Source organism: Miscanthus floridulus, chromosome 8 (assembly GCF_019320115.1).
Source record: "Miscanthus floridulus cultivar M001 chromosome 8, ASM1932011v1, whole genome shotgun sequence".
NCBI lineage: Eukaryota > Viridiplantae > Streptophyta > Magnoliopsida > Poales > Poaceae > Miscanthus > Miscanthus floridulus.
In genome coordinates this window covers 95102917-95119104 of record NC_089587.1, presented here as the reverse complement: position 1 = coordinate 95119104, position 16188 = coordinate 95102917, and positions in this window count along the sequence as shown.

The window sequence follows — 16188 nt, the reverse complement described above, 5'->3', positions numbered from 1 at the left end:
CTGACTCTTCAAAGACATGTGCTATCTAGCTGATAAAGCAGCTGGTGACAGATAGTCACTCTGATAATGGTGGCATAAGAGAGCTCATAATGCGTCGTCGAAATTATGGCACTATCATTTAGGCCATATTTCGAGGGGGAGAATAGAAAGACAAGTTAAGAATGATATTCTTCCTCCATTAGAGCTCTCAGATTAAGTTCAATGCAGGGAATGCGTAAAAGAAAAGTATGTAAAGAAGATTAAGAAAGATGACAAACGAAGCGCAGGAATTTTACAGATTATTCACATAGATATCTGTGGTCAACTTTCCTATAAAGAGTGTGGATGGTTATGATCCGTTCATAACATTCACAGATGATTACTCCCATTATGGCTATATTTATCCAATCAAAGAAAGAAAAGATGTATTGGATAAATTTAAGATATTAAAGATTAAGATAGTCAGGTCTAACCGTGGGGGAGTACTACGGTCGGTATACCCTAAAAGAATGGCATAGTAGCCCTGTATTCTACACCGGGCGAACCTCAGCAGAATAGAGTAGCTAAAAGAATCAATCGCACCCTGATGGATATGGTGGACAGTATGATAAGTTACTCCACCTTACAGTTGAGCCTGTGGATGGAGGCGTTAAAGCCGCCATTCATATTCTCAATAGAGTATCAAGAAAGTCGGTGCCCAAAACACCGTATAAGCTATGGATAGAAAGAGTACCCTCACTAAACCATTTGCGTGTGTGGGGGGGGAGCCCTGCTGAGGCTAAAGTATTTAACCCAAACATTGGGAAGTTAGATCCCAAAACAGTAAAGTGCCATTTCTTTGGCTACCCAGAAAAGTCAAAAGGTTTCCGTTTTCTACCATCCAGGGAGACATACAAAGTTTGTGGAAACGAGACACGCTATCTTCCTAGAGGACGAAAAGATGAGGGGGAGCATGGTAGCTCGAGAAATTGTCCTTGAAGTGAAGCGGGTGTATGCGCCACTCCAATAATTCATGAGCCATTTTTCTCACTACCTGCTGTAGCTGCACCGATAGTGCTAGATACTGTGGTGTCAGCACCTGTTGTTATCCCACCTGTGGCAACAATGAATGACGATGAGGAACCTGTTCTTCAAGATTCTATAGAACCTATTGCCACACATGAGAGGGAGCAACAACAGCCTCAAACAGAAGATGTGCCAAAAGTGGAGGCCCCTAGAAGGTCTCAAAGAGTTAGAAAATCAGCTATTCCTGCTGATTATGAAGTGTACAACACTAAGGAATTTCAAATGGAGGTTGATTCCACCTCTTTTGAAGAAGCCATGAGAAGTGATCATTCATCAAAGTGGCTTGAGGCCATGAAAGATGAAATGAAATCAATGAATGCTAATAGAGTTTGGGACTTAGAAATAATTCCTAAAGGAGCCAAAATAGTAGGCTATAAATGGATCTACAAAACAAAGCTTGACTCTCAAGGGAATATAGAGAGATATAAAGCGTGACTTGTGGCAAAAGGCTTTATACAAAGAGAATGGATTGATTACAATGAGACATTTTCTCCAGTCTCATGTAAAGATTCCTTCAGAATCATAATGACATTAGTGGCACATTACGATTTAGAATTACATCAGATGGATGTAAAGATGGTATTTCTCAACAGAGACTTAGAGGAAAATATTTACATGGCACAACCGAAAGGTTTAGTCATGGAAGAAAAAGAACGAATGGGATGCTGCCTAAAGAAATCCATTTATGGATTAAAACAAGCTTCAATACAGTGGTACTTGAAGTTTGATCAGACAATAAAGAATTTTGGGTTTTAAAGAGAATGTAGAGGACAATTGTGTCTATACAAAGTAAAGAGAATGTAGATGACAATTGTGTCAATACAAAGTTTAAGAATGGAAAGTTTATCTTCCTTGTCCTGTATATAGATGATATCTTACTTGCTAGTAGTGATGTCAGTCTACTACTGGAGACAAAGAAATTTGATATGAAAGATCTTGGCGAAGCCTCGTTCGTTCTAGGGATCGAGATTCACCGAGACAGAAGAAAAAAAGGGTATAAGGACTGTCACAAAAGGCATACATGGAAAAGATCTTAAAGAAATTCAGTATGCATAAATATAGTCCCTCACCTGCTCCTATAGTCAAGAGCGACATATATGGGGATTTTCAATGCCCTAGGAGCCAATATGAGCTCAATTGATAAAGTGAAAGTGGTTCCATATGCTTCAGCTGTCGGAAGCTTGCAACATGCTCAAGTATGTAAACGCCCTGACTTGGCATTTGTTACCGGGTTTTACTTGGTAGATTTCAGAGCAATTCTGGAATAGAACACTAAAATTAGTAAAGAAAGTCTTGCATTATTTGCAAGGAACGAAAGGCCTCATGATGACATATAGAAGATCTGATTCATTCCACATAGTGGGATATTCAGATTCTAATTATGCGAGAGTGAATACATATCTAGACATGGATTTTCTATCATCTCGCAAAGGAGAGCTATTTCATGGAAAAACTCAAAGCAAACTGTCACTACATCGTCCACAATGTATGATAGTTTGTAGCGTGTTATGAGGCAACGGGTAGGTGAACTAACTAACGAAGTTCATACCCGGTTTGAAGGTGGTTGACGACATCTATAGACCACTAAAGTAATACTGCAATTATAATCTGGTAGTACAGGATGCTCACAACATAAATCAAGTGGTGCTGCCAAACACATTAACATAGAGTATTATGTTGTGAAAGATAAAGTCTGGAATCAAGTCATAAGTCTTGAGCATATAAGAACAGAAAGGATGCTCGTGGATCCGCTTACAAAAGGCTTACCACCCAACATGTTCAAAGGACATGGTGTTCAGAGAACATGTAGCTAGCTTGGGTTTAAGGGAAAGCCTAAAATATTCCTGGACAAAAGAAGTCCCAAAGATAAGTATCTATTTCAGAATAGAGTAGTGAGTTGTAGCTGTTAAGTCTATCGGCAATGTACCGTGATGATGAGACATGCTCTATGAGCTAATCTGTAATGGAATAAACAAAAGCAAATGATATGAAAGTGAAAGATGGAATGAGATCAAGGGGGAGAATGTTAGTTGATCTCCACCAATAGGCCCAACGGCCTATTGGGCCCTTATCTCTGCTCCCTGATCGGGGGAGCCCAACCCTAATCCGATTAGTGGGCTCCTATCGCACAGCACACATAAAAGGAAGGTGGGGGTGAGGGCTCGGACAATAAGGTTCAACGGAGCTGCCACCCACCTACAGAGAATCTCTAAACCGATCCAAAGAGCTGCTGCTAGCGATGGGATGTGCCCCCAACAACCTCCGTCGTTCCCCTGTAGGTCTACACCGGACTGCCGTCTTGCCACCGAGCCGGAGCTGCCCCTACACCGACGTCTACGCTGCTGTTGTGAAGCAACAGTGAAGGCGAGAAGGAGCTTACCTGATCCTATAGTCACAGAGGTACACACATAGATCCTAACAAGACGAAGTTTTTGTTTTTGTTTTTTTTGCCAAACACACTCTTTCGTATAAACTATATCAGTGGTTCCCTTACCATGGTTGTAAATACAAACTAAACATATCAAAAGGTTCCCATGCTCTTGCCCTGTATTGATGCTTCGCCTTACGCTACATTGGACACCTCAGTGATCACTATGCTAGAGTATTAATAATTTCAGCAACTTTTATTTTTCAAACCATTTAAATGATATCATCATCGTTGAGCCATCAATTGGTAGCTAAAAAGCATCTATAATAACTTCTAACTGTTGTCAGCTACACTTTTGGGTGGTAGGAACATATTATTTTTAGTGGGTTCAATTTAATAGAAAATTAGGTTGTATAGAGTTGGGTTGATTCTTTTCATGGGTTTGAATGGATCAAACCATGGGTTGTGTCGTGGGGTAAAAACCACGGCAAGCATTGTTGTTCGTCGGGTGCCACTGAGTGTGGGTATCCGGTGGCTCGGGTGGACTCAAGAACACAGAGAAGATATAGTGATGTATCCTGGTTCGGGCTATCGGGGCCTATGTCCAGCAATATTAGTTCTTTGTATTCGAGAGCACCTAAATCAGGGGTTACTACAAGAGTGTGTAAGAGATTTGAAAGGGGATCGCTCGGTGTTATCCTATATGGCTCATTGGCGGTGAGGTTTCTTCCATGGAGGTGGAGAAGAAGGATGAAGGGGACGAGCTCTCAGTGATCCTCTCTGGGTTGCCCTACTCTTGTTGCCGAGCTCGGAGTTGTCTCGAAGGACTCAGTTTGAGTTCTGGCCCTCTGTTTCTGTCCTCCCCCTCTATAGGATCCGACCTCCCCTTATAAACCGAGGTAGATCAGATACAAGATGGTTTGGGGGTTTAGTCTATGGTCTACATGCGCCAGACTCCAAGAAGGCGCTGCTGCGGCGTGGATGGACCTCGGCGTTGCGTAGAGTCAAAGGAGCCTCGGGCATTGTCCGATTGCTCTATTCTGACGATTTGACCGTCAGGAGTTGTCGATTTAGACCGGCCTCCACCAGTTGAGCCTTCTAGAGGCTTCCTTGGTGGCAAAGGCGTCTGGCTTGAGGGTCTGGCAAGCGGGACTGGGAGACCTCAAGCCCCTAGAGCTAGTGGAGGGATTTGTCCCTTTGTGTCATGCTGCTTGAGTGACTTTATTGGAGTAGTGGGTGATAGTGTCGCGCCCATTGGGCGGCGTTGAGGCGCCCCCAAACCTTGGACGCCCGGGTGATAGTGCCATGCCCGTTGGGCGGCGTTGAGCCAAGGATTAGGCCTGGGTTGCCATTGATCAGGAGCCCAGAGCTCGGGTGAGCCTCTGAGTCCCGAGCATGGGCTGATGGCATGCTCGGGTTTCGCCCGATCCTGGCCAGAAGGTGCACGTGAGCGTACCTGATGGGTATAGCCCCGAGCCCCTGAGTGATCTTGGAGGGATCGATTGGGGGGTCCTTTGGTCAGGAACCTCTCACTCTGGGACTAAACATATCCCTATGTTTGAGTCTCATCAGGTTGATCTTGGTTTTTCTATATATTTTTATAGGCATACATGTCTATTGGTTTAAAGTAGATTGAGTCATTTATGGTGTGTTTGGTTTGAAGAATGAGGTGATCCATCATCTTCTCACTCCTCATTTTTGTATTTGGTTTATAGAATGGAATGAGTTGGTCCATCACCACCTCATTCCTCATAAGCTAATAATTAGTATATGCATGAGGAATGTGTTGATTCCACCAAAATTCTTGGGATGAACTCATGATGCATCACCTCATGAAGCATGGAGTGACTTCACAAAAAAAACACATCATTAGTGTACTAGACGTTATAGACAGTAGGTTATTAACTCGATGTGTGACCCACATATTCATCTAGCAGTGTTAATTGGCATAACTTAGCTTCTTGTTACATTGAATAATTTTGGACAGAGAAATCAGTCAATTTTGCTAAAGGCATGTGAAAGGATCAAGATGCCCAAGAGGGGGGGGGGTGAATTGGGTTAATTCTAAATTTCTTTGCAATGATTAAGCCCTACGGTTAGCCCAACTTTACCCCTTGTGCCTAGAAAGTGTTTCAAATGTTCTACCACACAAAAAGACTTGCAACCTAAGTTCCAATCCTACTCTAGCATGGTAATTGTATGAATGTAAAGACAAGAATTGAATTGCTCAAAGTAAATGCTCAAAGTAAAGAGAGAAGGAGGAACACGGCGATGTTTTGCCAAGGTATCGGAGAGTCGCCACTCTCCACTAGTCCTCGTTGGAGCACCCGTGCAAGTCTGTAGCTCCCCCTTGATCTACGCAAGGATCAAGTGCACTCTATGAGTTGATTCTTTGACACTCCATTGTGGTGAATCACCCACAACCGCTCACAACTTGAGTTGGGTCATCCACAAGCTCCGTCGGATGATCACCAAGCTCCCAATCACCACCAAACCATCTAGGTGATGGCGATCACCAAGAGTAACAAGCACGAACTCTCACTAGACCACGATAAGCCTAATGAGAAGGGTGGATGCACACTTTGCTACTCTTGCTTTCACTAATGAAGTCTCACTCTTGGATTCTCAAATCTCAATCACCTCACTAGGACCTTGCTCTTCTTGGCACTCTCAAGGGTGTTTCTCAGCTGTTGGAATGAGCAAAAGTGCCCCCTCACACGATGGAGGAAGTATTTATACACTCGTGTTCAAAATGAACCGTTATGTGCCTCTGTGGGGTGACCGGATGCTCCGGCCAGTTCTCCCCGACTTCTAGTGTTTAAGTTGTGACCGGACACGTCCAATGTCCGGTCAACACTAACCGGACGTGTCTGGTCATGATTTTCCCTCTTTGGAACCTTACTAGAGTCAATCAGACGCTGACACCCAGTGTCCGATCGCACCAGACGATTTTACCTTGATCAAATGAACTAACCGGACTCTGCGCCAGCGTCCGTTCACACCGAAAACAGCGTCTGGTCAACATTTGACTCTCTATTCACTTCCAACTATCAATCATATGTGAATGAAGTTCGCTCCAATTGATCTAAGGGCTTTTTAGGAGCTACCTAGTGCTAGATTTAACAAGTGTTCACCACACTTAACTCACTAGACTCACCTAGGTCAAGCTACCCCTCCATACCCCCCTTAATAGTACGGCCAAAGAAAAAACAAAATCCTAAACTACTCTAAGTGTCTCTTTAACTCCAAACGACACTTAGAACTAGTCCATCCTTAACCTTGTCATCCATCCTTTGAAACTGAAACAATTTCCATCGTAGGGGCATGACAACCATGATTGCCCAATCAATCTCCATTACCATGACCTAACTTAATTGCCTCAGCAAAACACACATTAGTCATAGTAATTACGTATTGTCATTAATCATCGAAACCCAACTAGGGGCCTAGATGCTTTTAATCTCCCCCTTTTTGGTGATTGATGACAATACCACCTCGAGTATGTGAAAGAGATAAGGTTTTTAACATGCTTGGTTCATAGAAGCTTTTGATAATAAGAACAAAAGAGTTAGGCATGCTTATATGACCCAAGCCAACATGATGTACTCAAAAGATATGAAATAAGCATGAGTACAAGTAATAAAGTTCATTTGCATCGGAGTAAACCGTGGAAGCAAAGCAAATGAGCATAACACAAGTGATATGACATATAAATAATTCAAAGTAGAGAGCACACATGTCAATTATCATGATCATGTAGATATCACTATCACATAAATATAGTTTGATGCATGAAATTAAACACACGAATGCATAATAGTGTATCACACATAAAAACCTGAATATAATATATAGTCTCCCCCTAAATAAATCGCTCCCCCTAAATCTAACATACTCGATCCCTCTCCCTCTTTGGCGTTAAACACCAAAACCTAAGGGTCGGTCGGCGGGGCTGTAGCAGACGAGTCAGGCGTTGAGGTACGAGGAGCGAGCTGGAACTATGTGCCATCATCATCTGATCCTAAGCTCTGAGCTGTCTGACCCTCTGTAGCTAGAAGCGATGTTGAAGTGATCTAGGTCAGATCAGGGACTGGTGCGGCCTGAGACTCTACAGGTATGACTGTAGTAGGTGGCTCTGATGATGCAACCAAAGAAGGGGGTGTCTCTATAGTCCTGGTAATAGGTGCAACTATGGAAGGACCTAGGACATGTAGATATGGCGGAGTCGGCTACCCTATCAACTCACTAAAGGTAGCATCAAGGCTCCTAGAGACTGTAGTATCTGGCACAAGCAGCGAGGAGCCGGTGTGAAGCCCGTCTAAAAAGATGTGAACTGTGGGGCTGGCACTGGCGAGATAAACCACTAGGACACCTGCTCTGTAGGAGAAGGAAACTGTGCTGGTGGCTGTCCCTGACTCTGAAACCCACTTGGCTAAACAACTAGAGTCATAGAAGTGGTGGTAGGCTGGTCGATCTGGGGTGAAGGATATGGCGATGGAGCCCCAATAGCTATCACAACATGCTGCATAAATCCAAGGAGCTACTACTACATGAGGAGGTACTGCTGATGCATGGCCTGCTGCTGCTGCTATATAACCTGCTACTATCGCTAAAACTCATCCTTCCTAGTCTGGAACTGTGCGAAAGTAGCAGCAGTCTCCTGAGCCTAGCAAGCCTGATCCTACCTTATCCGCTCAAGTATAACAAGTAGAGCGGGGTCTGTCTGTGGTGCAGGTGGAGCTGAACTAGAGCTACCGGCCTCATGGTCATGTCATCATGGAGGCATCTGAGGGATAGCCTGGTAGTCATCATCTGAGCTATCACTAGGGTCGCTCTCGATCATCCCCTCCTACTGAGCATCTAACTGCTCCTCTATAGCTGCTATGCCCCTGATGGTCTCATCCTACCGAGCTACAGTCTTTGGCACCTCTAGACGATGGCAAGGCTAGCTAGGTGGCCTCACTGCACTGTGGTGGAGCATCTGAGTCATGTTGTATGCAGGGAACTCTGTAGTAGCACCACTGTACTCTACTAGCATCTTAGGTGGCCTCACTGTAATTGCTCTATGAATCAAGAATGTAATCTAGTGAGCATGTGATAGTTGCTGATGACCTCTGAACCCCTCTACAATAGTATTCTCCATCTCTGATAGTAGGAGATCCCAAATATCAAAAATAGTCTGCTGCATCAGAGAGTTCAGTAGTCATAACTATATGCGAGTCAGGCCCTCGCGATATCCCATCCTCGGAAGCAGGGTCCTTCTCATAATAGCATCAAGCACTCTAGTTGTAGGAGTGAGGTCTTTGGGTGTCCTACTCGATCCCTCGCCGAAAGGCTCTATGAAGCAATAGCAGACTAGATCTGTAGGGGGTTCAAACCGTCATGAGGGCATCTGGGAGGCTCTGTCTATCCATAGTACACCTCATGTTGCCGGATGGGCTGCTCCTGAAGCCTGAGTATCTCTCTAACTCTAAAGCTCATCAGCCTGTAGTCTCTGCCTCTGAAAGTAAAATGTATAAATCTATGCTGCGGATCAATCCAAAGTGTAGCATAGAACTCACGGACCTAAGATAGAACATATAAGCCTGTCCATCCAAGTAAGTCTGTTAGCCCTGGCAAGTAGGATAGGTAAGGGTGAATATGCTCTCTAGCTACTACTACTACAATGGACTCAATGTTGCACACCCTCTGTGATCTGAATACAGCCCCACTGTTAAGATATGCATGATAAAAATCCTTCTGCAGTGGTGTGTAGAAGCCCTCTGATGCACTCTCATCCCGCCTCAGCGGAAACCATTCCTCAAACTAAACAAACCTAAGCTGCTGCACCTGCTTGGCCATGGTGGCCCTCATATCCAAGTGAGTCACTAGAGGTGAATCCTATGGTCTAGGTGGCGGACGAGAACCCCTCTGTTGTGTTTCTGCCCTCGATGTCACTTGGGTACGAGTACGAACAGAGCGGCGTAACTATGGCTAAGGGGCTGGCTCTGTATCCTCGAACTACACTCCCTCCTGAGTCTGCTCTGCTGGCTGTGGCTCCTGCTGTGACTCTCCCTGAGGCTGACTCTCATCAATAGCGACACGTCGTCCTCCAACCATGGTTGTCCTAGCTAGACTACCATGACGACGCTCAACCACCTAGACAGTGGCCCTCTGAGCTGGAGAAAGCTGCTCTACAATGACTACACCACTCCTAGCACCTCCTGCCTCTGCATGCTCTGTGGCTGCTGCAATTGTGGCTACTCTTATTGTGTCAGCATGTAGATATTTGCGCTTCTTTGTTGCAAGCTTCTTCGTCACCTTACCTTTTTCATCAATAGGCAAGCGAGGTGGACACCTCGGATCCTCATCACCGGGACCACCTCCGACGTTCTTGACATGAGCCATCTGATGGAGCTAAAAAGAAAAACTAGACTGACAAGAAACAACCATCAACTGTCACTTCTAAGGCTTGGCCTCAATCCGTACTCACGAGCTTGGCCCTGAATTGACTGACAACCGCCAATGAGACCTCGGAAACACTGACTCGCTGCACGTTAGAATAGATCGGATATATGAATAATTATAATATACCTAGAGATACGAAACCCTAAGAAAGCAAGCAATAGATACGAAATTGAAAACGAGGGCTTGCTACCTGATAAATCGGCGATCTGAAAAGAAGAGGAGCGACAATCGGGGAGCCATCGGGAGGCACTGTGAAGCTAGGGTTCACAATGCACAGTGAATCATTGGCTAGGGTTCAGGCAAGGATCTGGTGGCGGCACTTGTGAAACTGGTGGCGCGGCGGTGCTAAGCAGGGCACAGGCATGGCGATGCTAGGGCACTGCGTGGGCGAGCAGCGGCGCGGGCACAACGTGAGCAAGGCGCGGCGGCTTTGGGTGCGGCGGTGCGGTGGCACAGGCGTGGGCATAGGAGCAGGGCACAGGCATGGCGGCGCTAGGGAACTACGTGGGCAAGCAGTGGTGGCACGGTGGATGCGGATAGGTCATGGCGCGACATGATTTATGGTTGCCCTCGACGGATTAGAAAAGGAAACGAGTAAGAGTTTGGAACCCGCACATTTTCTACCGATCAAATGCTCCAGTGGCAATGACCGAACGCTGCCACCCAGAGTCCGGTCGATTCCAGAGAGGTCCAAAACCCCTGGAATCATGACCAGACGCGTTCGATCACCACTGATCGGACGTAGCTAGAGTCCAGTCCAACCTATCTCCTTCGTCTTCGCTCGACCAGATGCAGGAATGCCTTCTGACCAGACGCTGAACAGCAGAGTCCGATCACTCCATCGCAGCAAGGTTCACCTCCTGTGAACTAACCGGACGCTGAACTTTAGAGTCCGGTGCAGCGTCCGGTCACTCTTTTCTAGTAAATCTTCAAAGTTCCTTCGTGCTGCATGTTCCCAATCAAGTCCCAACTTCAATAAGACCCAAATAAACACCAATTGGGACTGATATGAGTGACCTCTCTCAAACCCTCAAATTTTTCAAAATATTTTGCCATAGGCTATAATTCTTTTTAAGAAAATAGGCAATAAAAAGGCAATTGAAGGGAAACGACAAAACAACATTCATGCATATGTAATGAAATACTTGAAAGTAAATCTGTTGCTTGTCAACATTGATCCAAGGTTAAGCTTCTTCACTCGCTTTTCGGCGGTTATCTTAACCATGTTAGACAAGCCCTATATGCATTACCAAAGATTAAACATTTTTTATATTACAATGCAATGCAAGGGACAACACAAGCTCATTTTCTAGTAAAATTGCTAAAATCAAGAAATTGAGCACATTCCGCAATCGACAAAAAGTCACCTCATCTAGCGGTTTAGTGAAGATATCGGCCAATTGATCCTCGGTCCTTACACCTTCTAGTGAAATATCATTCTTTGCAATATGATCTCTAAGAAAGTGATGGTGGATATCTATGTGCTTGGTGCGAGAGTGTTGAACCGGATTATTTGCTAGTTTTACCGCACTTTCATTGTCGCACAAAAGTGGTACTTTTTCTAGAACTATACCATAGTCTAGCAAAGTTTGTTTCATATAAAGTATTTGTGCACAACAAGCAACCGTGACAATATATTCCACTTCGGCGGTGGACAAAGCCACACTATTTTGTTTCTTGGAGGACCAAGACACAAGTGATCTACCAAGCAAATGGCACCCTCCGAATGTGCTTTTTCTATCAACTTTGCAACCGGCATAATCCAAATTGGAATAGCCAACTAATTCAAATATAGCTCCTTTGGGATACCAAAGGCCAATGCTGGGTGTGTGCTTAAGATACCTAAGGATTCTTTTAATGGCAATCAAATGAGTTTCCTTAGGATTAGCTTAAAATCTAGCACACATACACACACTAAACATGATGTCGGGCCTAGATGTGGTTAAATATAACAAGCTACCAATCATAGAGCAGTAGAGAGTTTGATCAACCGTGTTACCTCCCTCATCTAGGTCGAGATGTCCATTAGTTGACATTGGTCTCTTGATTGGCTTACATTCATCCATCTTGAATCTCTTGAGAAGATCATTTGCATATTTCTCTTGAGAGATGAAGATCCCTTCTCTCATTTGCTTGACTTGAAAACCAAGAAAGAATGTAAGCTCTCTAAATATTGACATCTCGAACTCCTTTGACATCAATTCACCAAACTCTTTGCAAGAATCTTTATTTGATGATCCAAAGATGATATCATCAACATATACTTGACAAACTGAAAGGATCAAAATGCCCAAGAGGGGGGTGAATTGGGCTAATTCTAAATTTCTTTGCAATAATTAAATTCTACGGTTAACCCAATTAACCCCTTGTGCGTAGAAAGTGTTTCTAATGTTCTACCGCACAAAAAACCTTGCAACCTAAGTTCCAATCCTACTCTAGCATGACAATTCTATAAATGTAAAGACACGTATTAAATTGCTCAAAGTAAAGACAGAAGGAGGAACTCGGCGATGTTTTGCCGAGGTATCAGAGAGTCACCACTCCCCACTAGTCCTCATTGGAGCACCCACACAAGGGTGTAGCTCCCCCTTGATCCGCGCAAGGATCAAGTGCTCTCTACGGGTTGATTCTTCGACACTTCATCGTGGTGAATCACCCACAACTGCTCACAACTTGAGTTGGGTCATCCACAAGCTCCGTCGGATGATCACCAAGCTCCCAATCACCACCAAGCCATCTAGGTGATGGCGATCACCAAGAGTAACAAGCATGAACTCTCACTTGACCACGACAAGCCTAATGAGAAGGGTGGATGCACACTTTGCTGCTCTTGATCTCACTAATGAGGGCTCTCTTTGGGATTCTCAAATCTCAATCACCTCACTAGGACCTTGCTCTTCTTGGCACTCACAAAGGAGTTTCTTAGCTATTAGAATAAGCAAAAGTACCCCTAGACACGAATGGAGGAAGTATTTATAAGCATGGCTAAAAAATGAACCGTTATGTGCCTCTGTGGGGTGATCGGACGCTCTGGTCATGTTGACCGGATGCTCCGATCAGTTCACCCTGAACTCCAATGATCAAGTGGTGACCGGACGCTGGACAACATCCAGTCAGCACTGATCAGACATGTCCGGTCCTGATTTTCCCTCTCTGGAACCTTACTAGAGTCGACTGGACACTGGGACTCAGCATCTGGTCACTTCACCTCTCAACGTCCGATCACTTCCAGACGACTTCACATTGATCAAATGAACTGATCAAACTCTGCACCAGCATCTGGTCACACCGAAGCCAGCGTTCGGTCAGTATTTGACCCTCCATTCACTTCCAACTCTCGATCATACGTGAATGAAGTTTTCTCCAATGGATCTAAGGGCTATTTTGGAGCTATCTAGTACTAGATTTAGCAAGTGTGCACCACACCTAACTCACTAGACTCACCTAGGTCAATCTACCCGTCCATACCCCCCTTAATAGTATGGCCAAAGGAAAAATAAAGTCCTAAACTACTCTAAGTGTCTCTTCAACTCCAATCAACACTTAGAACTAGTCCATCCTTAACCTTGTCGTCCATCCTTTGAAAACCGAAACGATTTCCATCATAGAAACATGACCACCATGATTGCCCAATCGATCTCCATTACCATGACCTAACTTAATTGCTTATACAAAACAAATGTTAGTCACAGTAATCACGTATTGTCATTAATCACCAAAACCCAACTAGGGGCCTAGATGCTTTCAATCTCCTCCTTTTTGGTGATTGATGACAATACCACCTCGAGTATGTGAAAGAGTTGATGTTTTTAACATGCTTGGTTCATATAAGCTTTTGACAATAAGAACAAAAGAGTTAGGCAAGCTTATATGACCCAAGCCAACATAATGTACTCAAAAGATATGAAATAAGCATGAGTACAAATAATAAAGCTCATTTGCATCAGAGTAAAATGTGGAAGCAAAGCAAATGAGCATAGCACAAGTGATATGACATATAAAAGATTCAAAGTAGAGAGCACACATGTCAAATATCATAATCACGTAGATATCACTATCACATAAATATAGTTTGATGCATAAAAGTAAATAGACGTATGCATAATAGTGTATCACACATAAAACTCCAAATGTAATAGATAAACTAAGCCTCCCCTAGATATGTCGCTCCCCCTAAGACTGACATACTCGATCCCTCTCCCTCTTTGGCATCAAACACTAAAACCTAAGGGTTGGTCGGTGGGGCTGCAGCGGACGAGTCAGGCGCTGAGGTACGAGGGGTGAGCTAGAATTGTGTGCCATCATCATCTGACCCTAAGCTCTGAGCAGTCTGACCCTCTATAGCTGAAAGCGATGCTGAAACGGTCTAGGTCAGATCAGGGACTGGAGCGGCCATAGATTGTGCAGGTATCACTGAAGTAGGCGGCTCTGATGATGCAATAGAAGAAGGGAGCATCTCTGTAGTTCCAGTAATAGGTGCAACTATAGAAGGACCTAGGATATACAAATATGGTGGAGTAGGCTACCCTGTCAACTCACTAAAAGTTGCTCCAAGACTCCTAGAGACTGAGGTATCTGGCACTATCAACGAGAAAGTCTGAGCCATTGTGAAGCCCGTCTGAAGAGGTGTGAACTACGGGGCTAACACCGGTAAGGCAAACCACTGGGACACCTGCTCTGTAGATGAAGCAAACTATGCTGGTGGCTGTCCTTGACTCTAAAGCCCACTAGGCTATAAAGCTGGAGTCATAGAAGTGGTGGCAGGCTGACCAAGCTGGGGTGAAGGCTGTGGCGGTGGAACCCCAATAACTGTCACAACATGCTGCATAAACCCAAGTAGCTGCTGCTGCATGAAGAGCTACTGCTGATGCATGGCCTACTGCTACTGCTGTATGGCCTACTGCTACCGCTGAAACTCATCATGCTAAGTCTGAAATTGTGCAAAAGTAGTGGCGGTCTCCTGAGTCTGGCGAGCCTAATCCTGCCTCATCCGCTCAAGTATGTCAAGTAGAGCGAGGTATGTCTACGGTGCAGGTGGAGTTGAACTAGAGCTACTGGCCTCATGGTCATGTCGACGTGGAGGCATCTGAGGAATGTCTAAGTAGTCCTCATCTGAGCTATCACTAGGGTCGCTCTCGACCATCCCCTCCCACTGAGCATCAAGCTACTCCTCCTCTATAGCTGCTATGCCCCTAATAGTCTCATCATGCTGAGCTGCAGTCTCTGGCACCTCTAGACGTTGGCTCAGCTAGCTAGGTGTCCTCACTGCACCATGTCGGATCATCTGAGTCATGTTATATGTAGGGAACTCTGTAGTAGCACCACTGTACTCTACCAGCAGCTCTGGTGGCCTCACAGTAACTGCCTTATGGATCAGGAATGTAATCCAGTGAGCATATGGTAGCTGCCTATGACCCCTGAACCCCTCTGTAGTAGTATCCTCCATCTCTGATAGAAGGAGATCCCAAATGTCAAACACTGTCTGCTGCATCAGAGAGTTCAGTAACCATAATTGTATGCGAGTCAAGCCCTCATGATACCCCATCCTCAGAAGCAGTGTCCTCCTCATAATGGCATCAAGCATTCTAGCAGTGGGAGTATCCTAAGCCTAGCAAGCCTAAACATGTTAGGCAAGCCCTATATGCATTACCAAAGATTAAACATGTTGTATATTACAATGCAATGCAAGGGACAACACAAGCTCATTTTTTAGTGAAGTTACTAAAATCAAGAACAATGAGCTCATTCCATAATCGATAAAAAGTCGCCTCATCTAGCGGTTTAGTGAAGATATCCGCCAATTGATCCTCGATCCTTACACCTTCTAATAAAATATCATTCTTTGCAACATGATCTCTAAGAAAGTGATGGTAGATATCTATGTGCTTGGTGCGAGAGTCTTGAACCGGATTTTTTACAAGTTTTACAGCACTTTCATTATCGCACAAAAGAGGTACTTCTTCTAGAAATACACCATAGTCTAGCAAAGTTTGTTTCATATAAAGTATTTGTGCACAACAAGCACCCACGGCAATGTATTCCGCTTTGGCGGTGGACAAGGCCACACTATTTTGCTTCTTGGAGGACCAAGACACAAGTGATCTACCAAGAAAATGGCACCCTACGGATGTGCTTTTTCTATCAACTTTGCAACCGGCATAATCCGAATCGGAATAGTCAATTAATTCAAATATAGCTCCTTTGGGATACCAAAGGCCAATGCTTGGTGTGTGCTTAAGATACCTAAGGATTCTTTTTATGGCAATCAAATGGATTTCCTTAGGATTAGCTTGAAATCTAGCACACATACACACACTAAACATGATGTC